At 40.9% G+C, this 9,198-nt stretch overlaps 1 long non-coding RNA gene across 1 annotated transcript; it reads right to left on the bottom strand.

Annotated features, from left to right (window-relative positions):
- Positions 1–7,540: 7,540 nt before the first annotated feature.
- Positions 7,541–8,984, bottom strand: LOC108942506 (uncharacterized). The gene is made up of 3 exons (XR_001966714.2): positions 8,909–8,984; positions 8,004–8,082; positions 7,541–7,699 (listed from the first exon to the last, which is right to left on the bottom strand). It is a non-coding gene; the product is annotated as an uncharacterized LOC108942506 (long non-coding RNA).
- Between the last annotated feature and the right edge of the window lie 214 nt (positions 8,985–9,198).

Genomic DNA, 9,198 nt, shown 5'->3' with positions numbered 1-9,198 from the left:
AGCAGAAAGCTGAGACTGCGGTGGGTACTGGCTCACCAAAACTGGACAGCTAAAGACTGGGAAAACGTTCCCTGGTCTGATGACTCTCGGTTTCTGCTGAGACACACAGATGATTGGTTTAGAATTTGTCATGAAAAGCATGAGCCCATGGACTGTTGCTGACTGTGTTCATCCCTTTATGGCAACTATTTACCCATCTTTTAATGGCTACTTCTAGCAGGATAATGTACCATGCCACAAAGCAAAAGACATCTCAGACTGTTCTGACACCAGATCTAAAATGAAAGAGGTGTGTAAGGAAAGCGCGGAGGATCATCAGAGACTCCAGCCACCTGAGCCATGGACTGCTCTCACTGCTACCATCAGGCAGACAGTATCGCAGCATCACCAGCAGGCTGCAGGACAGCTTCTTCTTGGATGCTATCAGACTGTTGAACTCTAACTAATAATGTCACCACATGCACAACCAACTCTACCTCCCACATACTGCACTTTAACATTAACAATGGACTCTGACTGATGGATAGACTGGTATCAGACTCTGACTGATAGTGCTGCAGCATGTCCCATGTGCTGCTCAGCACCGGCACACATTCTGGCAAGTTGATTGCATTATCATCATAGTTCTGTACTCCTGACATTCCATTTGCACTACTGCATATTGCATTGCTCACCTGCACACTGTGTATTGCTACTATTTATGTGTATATGTTTACTGTGTATTTTACTGGCAGTTCGTTTTGACTTTGTAGTCCTTGCACACTGTGTATTCTATAATGTGTATCGCATATTATCTGTACATTGAGTCCTACATGTATACTGTGTATATTGTATTATGTGAATACTGTACATACCGTACAGGTGTTTATTGTGTATATTGTGTATATTTTTTGTTGTCTGTATATTTGTAACTTATGCTGCACAGTGGCGGAGAATGCACCAAAGATTTTCACCACCTGTACACCTGGGGTTATGGTGAAGTGACAATAAAGGTGATTTGATTTGGTTTTAATCTGAATCCAGTAGAAATCCTTTGGGATGTGGTAGAACGGGACATTTGCAGCATGAATGTGTAGCTGACAAATCTGCAAAAATTGCATGAGGCAATCATGTCAACATGGACCAGAATATCACGGGAATCTTTTCGACATCTTGTGGAATCCATGCCACGAAGTGGTGGAATGATATATTTCCATTTCATTTTAGGGTAAAATTTGGAATTTGCTGAAGGGTTCATACTGTAAAGCTCATGCAAGGTACTTACTGTGCAAGGTGCTTACTGTGAGTTGCTCCATTAAAATTTACCCTGCTGTGTAAATGTATGAATACCTGTAAGCAGTAGCTAAATAGCTTTAGGAAACCATCAGCTAAATAAATTAAGCATATTATACAGAAGTATACCCTTCATAGAAACCAGCAAGTGTTTAAATTACAGAAAACACTTGGGCCTTAGTAGGTCACATGCTTAAAGTCAATATTTTCACAGCTCTGATCAAGAAAGAGATTGCGGATGATATCAACCTGTCTTGGCACAAATGGGAGAGGGAAATCTCCGTGGCTATACACCTGACCTTAGTCAAGTTGATCGTCCCTGTCGACCTATTTAAGTATCTACTGCACACAGGGATGAGACACAGAGACAACACAACTGTCTCTCCTTCCCACACCTCTGATCTCCATGGCTGGCATCAGTACTGATAAAAGCAAAATGTAAAAAATGCAGAAAGACTTCTCACAATTGAGTCCTTCTGGGAATCTAACAAAAATGTCTTGCCCATATAGCACTGTACATACCTTAGTCTCTGTAGGCTGTGCTGAGATAAGTCATTTTTAGTTATAAGTCAGCATTTTTTTAACTCAGTTTCTTCAGCAGCTGTAATATTAATGATGATATCCTCATCAATGGTTTCCAGATTGTCTTTCAATAGTTTGCATGGTGGCATAATTATATTCTTTTATCCTAAACTTACTTTTCCCACACTTCTCACCTTCTCCATCTCTTTTTGGGAGACCTGATTCCTAGGCCTAGGGAGTGCTCAGATTCTGGATGTTAAATTGACTGTGAAGGAGGAAAGTAAAATAATGGAAATAATAATAATGGAAATACCTAACAATGTACAGGTATACCCCTGCATGTTTGGCATACCAACGCACATTTGTTATACTGACCTACAACTCCTGGCATTAAGGACTTTTTTCCAGTGTTCGAGGTAGACTTTTCCCTGATGACCTAGGAGTTATGAGCTAATCAGGCACAGACCTTTCAACAATGTATGATAACCTCTTCTTAACTTTTGCATTGTTTTCAAGTTCAGTTTTGAGAAATGCTTTCCTTTTTTTACTTTTTAAGTTTTTTCTTTGTTCACGAACCTCTCTACATTTAAGACAGGTCTCAAAACTCATCCTCTTCCTCACTCACCTCTCCCCTGATCTCATAAGTGATCCATAAATGTGTATGTGTTCATTATGCTAAATACACACACACATTTTCAGAACCGCTTGTCCCATACGGGGTCACGGGGAACCGGAGCCTAACCTGGCAACTCAGGGCGTAAGACTGGAGGGGGAGGGGACACACCCAGGACGGGACACCAGTCCGTCACAAGGCACCCCAAGCGGGACTTAAACCCCAGACCCACCGGAGAGCAGGACTGTGGTCCAACCCACCGCGCCACCGCCCCCTTATGCTAAGTAATTTTTGAAGAACAATTGGTTTAATAATGGAAAAGTCAATATTGATCTAACTTTTGCAGTGTATACTAGTTCATATGGTGGAATGTCATAAATTCACTATATTCAAGAATCATGTGTCTGCATCTAAATCTCTTCTATTGATATAATGCACTCTTTGCACTGTTCTATGAGATGGATGCCACTTTGGAGAAAAGCAACTGCTAAATTAATAAATGTAAATAGACTGTATGTGTCTTTCATTCTTTTATGTGTACTTATTGTACAGTAGTTTAGCAACAATAAAATATCTGCCCTAATTTAGTCTTAGTTCATTTCCTTTTTGACTATGTTTGTCTTATCACGTTAATGTACATTTACTTTTATATGTATTTATTTAGCAGATGCTTTTCTCCAAAGTGATGTACATCTCATAGAAAATACAATGTGTGTATTACATTAGCAGAAAGAGAGACTTAGATGCAGACCTCTAATTCTTAAGCGCAGTTAGTTTCTTTCCACCATATCATCAACAATGGTACCTCCTCACTATCTGTGAAATCAGTTTGAGACTATATAGAATTTCCTGTCCCCAATATAGCTAATTTATCTGATACTTTTGTCCAAAGGTACTTACAATTATTTACTCATTTATAGAGACAGGTAATTTTACACACACGTCATCTGAAACCGCTTGTCTCATACAGGGTCACAGGAAGCCCGAGCCTAACCCAGCAACACAGGGCATAAGGCTAGGGGGACACCTAGGACAGGACACCAGTCCATCACAAGGCACCCCAAGCAGGACTCAAACCCCAGACCCACCAGAGAGCAGGACCTGGTCAAACCCCCTGCACCCTCCTGGACTAATTTTACAAGAATTACATTGCTCAAGGATGCTATAGCCAGTGGTGGGAATCAAACCTGCAACTTTCAGGTCTAAAGGCAGGAGTGCTAGCTACTATGCTACCAGCTGTCCTCAATAAATACTTGTAATGCATTGCTTGAGACTGTTTTAAGTGTTTGGAAGGTGTTTGGGGAAATATTTGGGCATGTCTGTAAAGTTCAGAAATGTATTATTTTTTTCCCCCGTTTAAAATAAAAGGAAAGAACCTCCGGTTTACAGACACTTGGTATAGGAACTGTTTTCAGGAACAAATTAGATCAGTGTAATGGGTATTGTATAATACCTGTATTAATACCAAGAGCCTAATGAGGAGTAGGGGCACTCTTCATAACAGCTTCGGTGCTCATAAAGAGATTTTGAAATACTCTGAATTTCCTTGGGTAAAGATGTGATAATTGGAGCCTGCAGCTGGGCATCTGACAGAGGCTGCAGAATAAACAGAAGTGTCATGCAAATGGAAATTTTCATGGGGGTTGTAGAAGATTCTTGGCTGCTCATGAGTCAAGGCTTTCTGGCTCTCGTTGTCTTCAGTTTTCTGTTTAAGCAGAAGGCTGTTTGAATAGTGGGAAAGAGACAAAGTCCATCTAGATACAGTACTGACAGCGCAGTAACTGGCTGAGTGTCCAGTTCTTTTAATTATAACTGAACTGGCTTGAGAACTAAATTATAAAATTAAGAAGTAAATACACACACATTGTCTGAAGCCGCTTGTCCCAAGCAGGGTCATGGGGAGCCGGAGCCTAACCAGGCAACACAGGGCAGAGGGCTGGAGGGGGAGGGGACACACCCAGGACGGGACACCAGTCCATCACAAGGCACCCCAAGCAGGACTTGAACCCCAGACCCACCAGAGAGCAGGACCAAGTCCAACCCACTGCACCACTGCACCCCCCAAAAAGTAAATATTTTATAAAAGAATACTAAATACAGGAGCATTTTTTACTTTTGGAAGTTTCAGTGGACATGTGTTTCTTCTACTCTACAGCATGTGCACAGCAAAGCCATGAAACATGTTTTCAGACCCATCTGTAGTGAAACTGTCAAAGACACTCTCCTGCTGGAGGCAAACAGGAAAAGGGAACAGATTAAAAGCAAAGCAGGACAAGTTAACCACACAGATAAATTGATTAACTTGCATTTTATGTTAAAACTTTTTTGAGGACAGAAGTTTTAGGGCAAGGACCAGTAAACACATCATAGTTGAGCTTCCTTTCTTTTATTTCTCCATTTTCCATAATATGCATAAGTAATATTAACATTCCTTCACTATAAGGAATGATAAAGATCAGTGAGGATACAGCATAGCATAAATTAAACTGCATATTCCAAATCAATCAAATGTATGGAAAAAATTAGATAATAATAATAATAATAAAAAAGCCAAATTGTCACTGATAAAGCCAAAATGCTTCTAGGGTGGACTGTGGACCACCACAACAATTTGGACAAGCAGTTCAATGAGAATGAATGAATGAATGAATGAATGAATGAATGAATGACCAGTTATAAATGATAATTTTTGTTACAAATATTATAAATTTGTTGTTGTTTATTGTCATACATCAAGAATTCCCATTACTGTAGCATTTCAATTTTGAGTGACATATTTTCTCCAAGAATAATTTTTTTATTAAGACGCAACAAGAATTCAACCCCCACAGAATTGGTTTTTCCTAAAAGGGTGATTTTATGGAATAAATTAACCTCATTATGTGAGGATTAGTTCTGTTATGATTAGCAGTGCCCTATAATTATGTACAATTTGAATTATTAGCAATATGCGTGTGTACTTTTGCAAGGTCTCTTCTCAGTTTTATGAAGGTTTTTACATTTTTTGATGTTTTTTTCTCCCCCTCAATAACAATTAATCTTTTAACTAACTGAACTGTAGAAATGCCAAGCTGTACAGCAGTTAGGCTTAACAATTAAAACTGTATTAAACCAAAGTACTTCACTATCCTCTGCAAAGTATCCTTCTGTTTAATTTATTAAAGTATTGTTGGTAACGAGACTGACATACCCTATATAATATTTTTTCAGTGCATCCCTTTTCCTACTGGAGAAGATCATTATTGAACCCGACAACCCCTAGATAATCTCCTTCCTTCTTTTGTTCCTCTGAAGAAGTTTATATAGGATACAAAAGCATCTACATCCATCACTTTGACCTTCCCAAAGATGTCTAGCTCAGTTTTATCGCTGTTGTCAAGGTTGTACATTCTTTCATTGGCCCTTGTGAACAAAACATTTTCTTTACGAACCACCTCTTCCAGCCAAAAGCGGTTTTCCCTGTTCCTTGTCTTCTCATCAGCTGTGCTCAGGCTGCACCCATAGAAGCCCCGCTTGTCAGTCTCTAGCCAGGAACCTTGCCCAGTCATTGGGTGTTCGTCTGTGACAAATGCTGTGCACAGCAGTGGATCGGCATTGCTGAAATGACTGACCTCGCAGCCTATCACACTCATGATGAAGAGGGTGAAGGTTCGGAAGTTTCGAACCGATTCAGAGAAGACGGCTGCCATAAAGTAGCGTCCCCACCTCTCACAGTCACTCTTACAGCTGTGAAGCTGGAAGGTCTGTCTACAAAAGCTGTTGAAGTCAGAAGCTTGCAAACCCTTTCTCATTTCCTGAAGGGACAGATTTTCTGTTCGGTTCTCAAAAGTCTCCCTAAATTTGACTTTTTCTTCTTGATGAGTTGCCTTAATGTATTTTCCAACTAAGGAAACATTTAGGGTTGTTTTATCAACCTTGTATATACAGTTATTTAAAACATAGTACAAGTCAACGTTCACATAGTGCTTGGCGTTAAATCTTATCTCCCGGGCAAGGTCAAGGATGCTGATTACGTGCTTAACCTCAGCAATGCCTCGAGGTTCGTGACCATACAACCACACAATGTCTAAATTCTGGTTCACATCACTGGGAATATAATCCGGCGCACGCTCGACTGGATTCTCTCTGTAAAACAGGCCCCATGTCAGACCTTCCAAACAATCAATTGCACTATATTTTTTCCGCAGGTCGGGGGGGACAAACATTTGTGGATGGCTTGGCCATTCCAACAGCTGGCTAAGAGCCTGGCCTTGGTATTTGGGGACAATCAACCCATTTTGGATTCCCCCTACTCTGGTCAGCAGGTTCCCTTCACTATCCAGCCAGGCAATGACCTTCTGACTGGAATTCTTGTGTCTCCAGGCTAATGGGCCTTTCCCACCCAGCCTGGTTACCTTCCGTCCAGTGGGGCTGACAGAGATAGCAGCGCTTCGCAGGTGCAGCTTGCTCTCCATGTGAAAGGCCCTCATTGCCCGCAGTAGCTGGGTTATAAACATCTGGTCTTTCCCCAGATCACAGCCCACTAGGCTAGTGGTCCGTATCCGGCCATCCTCAGTCTCCACAGCACCCACAATCCTGGCCACTGCCGCCGCAGTATATCCTGCCATCCTCATCACTCCGTCGCTTCCTCGGCTGCCATGGCCCACCAGAACGAGGCGGCTGTGTCTCGTGAGACGCTTTGAAGGACCCTTAAGTACGTGTAGAGCTCCTTGCTGATAGCTCAGAAGAGTTGAAACCAAGGGGTGTTTTGCAAAGAGAAACAAGGCAGACTGCATCACCAGAGGGTCGTCCTCCAGAACAACAATATTTTGGTGATCATAATTAGTCGAACAGCTGCCATTTTCACAAGCTTCCTGGTTACTGAGTCCATAGTTGCCTACATCCCCCATGGTACCTCTGTCAACTCCATCTGTGTTTTTTCTTGCTCTTGGTCTACATGGCAAATGTTGAGCTGAACTTAGGCTTGAGGGAACAGATGTTATCTTTGATATACAACCAGTGACTTTCACTGTCAAGTTGTCTTCTGTTTGAAGAAACTCTGATCTGCTAGAAACTGCTGTAAATTCACCCTGAAAGGGCGATTGACTGATATTGAGTTTAACTGAATTTGAAATATGCATAGATGTATGGTGGTTGGATATGTCAGCCTGCAAACTGTTACGACAGATGGCATGAGAAGATTTTTGTGTGACAGGGCTTTGCGGTCGAAGTGCACATGTACCAAATCCTGCTTTTGGGGGCCATGCTCGTGGGTGGTTAGATGGGAATACAGCCTCTGCAAGGTGATGCATGCTATGATGAAAACCAAAAAAAAAGAATATTTTTTTTCCCAATACAACCTACACCAGTAAACAATGTGCTAACTTGAATGAAAATATGTAATATAACAGCAAATGAGTTAAAATCATGCATCTGTGTTTCAAATAATACTATTCAGTACAATTGTGTAAGCAAATTGCAAAAAGCAGAAGATAGATATATGTTGTGTGATTAAAATACATTTTAATGAGAGAATTTAGCTGTATTAAGTCACACTGAGAAATTAATAAGTCTTTTATGCTAAAATGAATGAAAGATTAACATCTTTATACTTAACCATTTCAAACTGCTGCGGTTTACTTGCACCTCTGCTGGGTTTTGCTGTGATGTTATACTCTTTTCATCACAGTGAAGAGCTGCAGAAGCAGAAGGACATGCATGAATTTCACAGGCAACAACCGCTGTATTAAGTGTGCTTTGTTTTCTCCCTCGTGTATGAATCAATTACCATCAGGTATCACCTCACTTGCACTCTTTTGTGTTGTTTTGTATGTGCCCTCAATCAATAAACTGTCACTCCATTGGAGTTTTCGTGTGGTAAAGTTTAACTAGGATCATCCTGTCAGCTTTCGATAAGTTGTTAACCCAGTAATAGTCTATACGGTGCAGAAGTGAATTTTCTTGAAATTTCCTTCCCTGTACTGCCTTACTGTTAAATTTTTAACTACCCTGAAAAGTTATTTCCGTTGTACACCACATTTACGGTTAAACACTTATCTATAACAGCTCACGCCTAGAAAATGTGGTCTGCACAGATGACAGAGCTACATCATCAGCACCTCCTCAGGCCTGGTTTTTGTCTGTCTGTTTTCTGCAGAAAATATCTGTATTTGCACAGAAGTAAAATGGCTTCCAAACATTTATTCATTTAGCTAATGCTTTTCACCACTTATAATGTTAGTCTACCAACAGTTATTTGCTTATTTATACAGCTGGATCATGTTACTGGAGCAATTCAGGGTAAGTACCTTGCTCAAGAGTACTACACCCAGAGGTGGGGAACAAACCTGCAACCTTCGGATTCAAAGGCAGCAACTGTAACCTCTACGCAACCAGATGTCCAAACTCATCTCCAGCTATGTTGTAACATAAAATAACTTTAACACACTTGACATTTTTGCTGTGGATTATGAAAAAAGCTGTTCTTTCATCTTATACACAAATTAAATGTTTTTTCAGTACCTGTGAGAAGAGGCGGCAGAACCATAAGAAGGAAAGAGAAGATTGAGAAGAAAATGTTCATCTTGACAGTTCTGAGCTGCACTAAGCACCTAAAGAGAAGTGCGCTGTGTCAGCAGGCACCTCTCCCATACTCATAATCTGTTCCATAGGCAAATGGCCGACCAAACTCTGATAGGACGTGTAGAGCTCCTTGTTGATAGCTCAGAAGAGTTGAAACCAAGGGGTGTTTTGCATAGAGAAACAAGGCAGACTGCATCACCAGAGGGTCGTCCTCCAGAACAACAATATTT

Source organism: Scleropages formosus, chromosome 23, assembly GCF_900964775.1.
Source record: "Scleropages formosus chromosome 23, fSclFor1.1, whole genome shotgun sequence".
In the NCBI taxonomy this organism is placed as follows: Eukaryota; Metazoa; Chordata; class Actinopteri; order Osteoglossiformes; family Osteoglossidae; genus Scleropages; species Scleropages formosus.
This window is presented reverse-complemented; position numbering and strand designations above follow the sequence as displayed.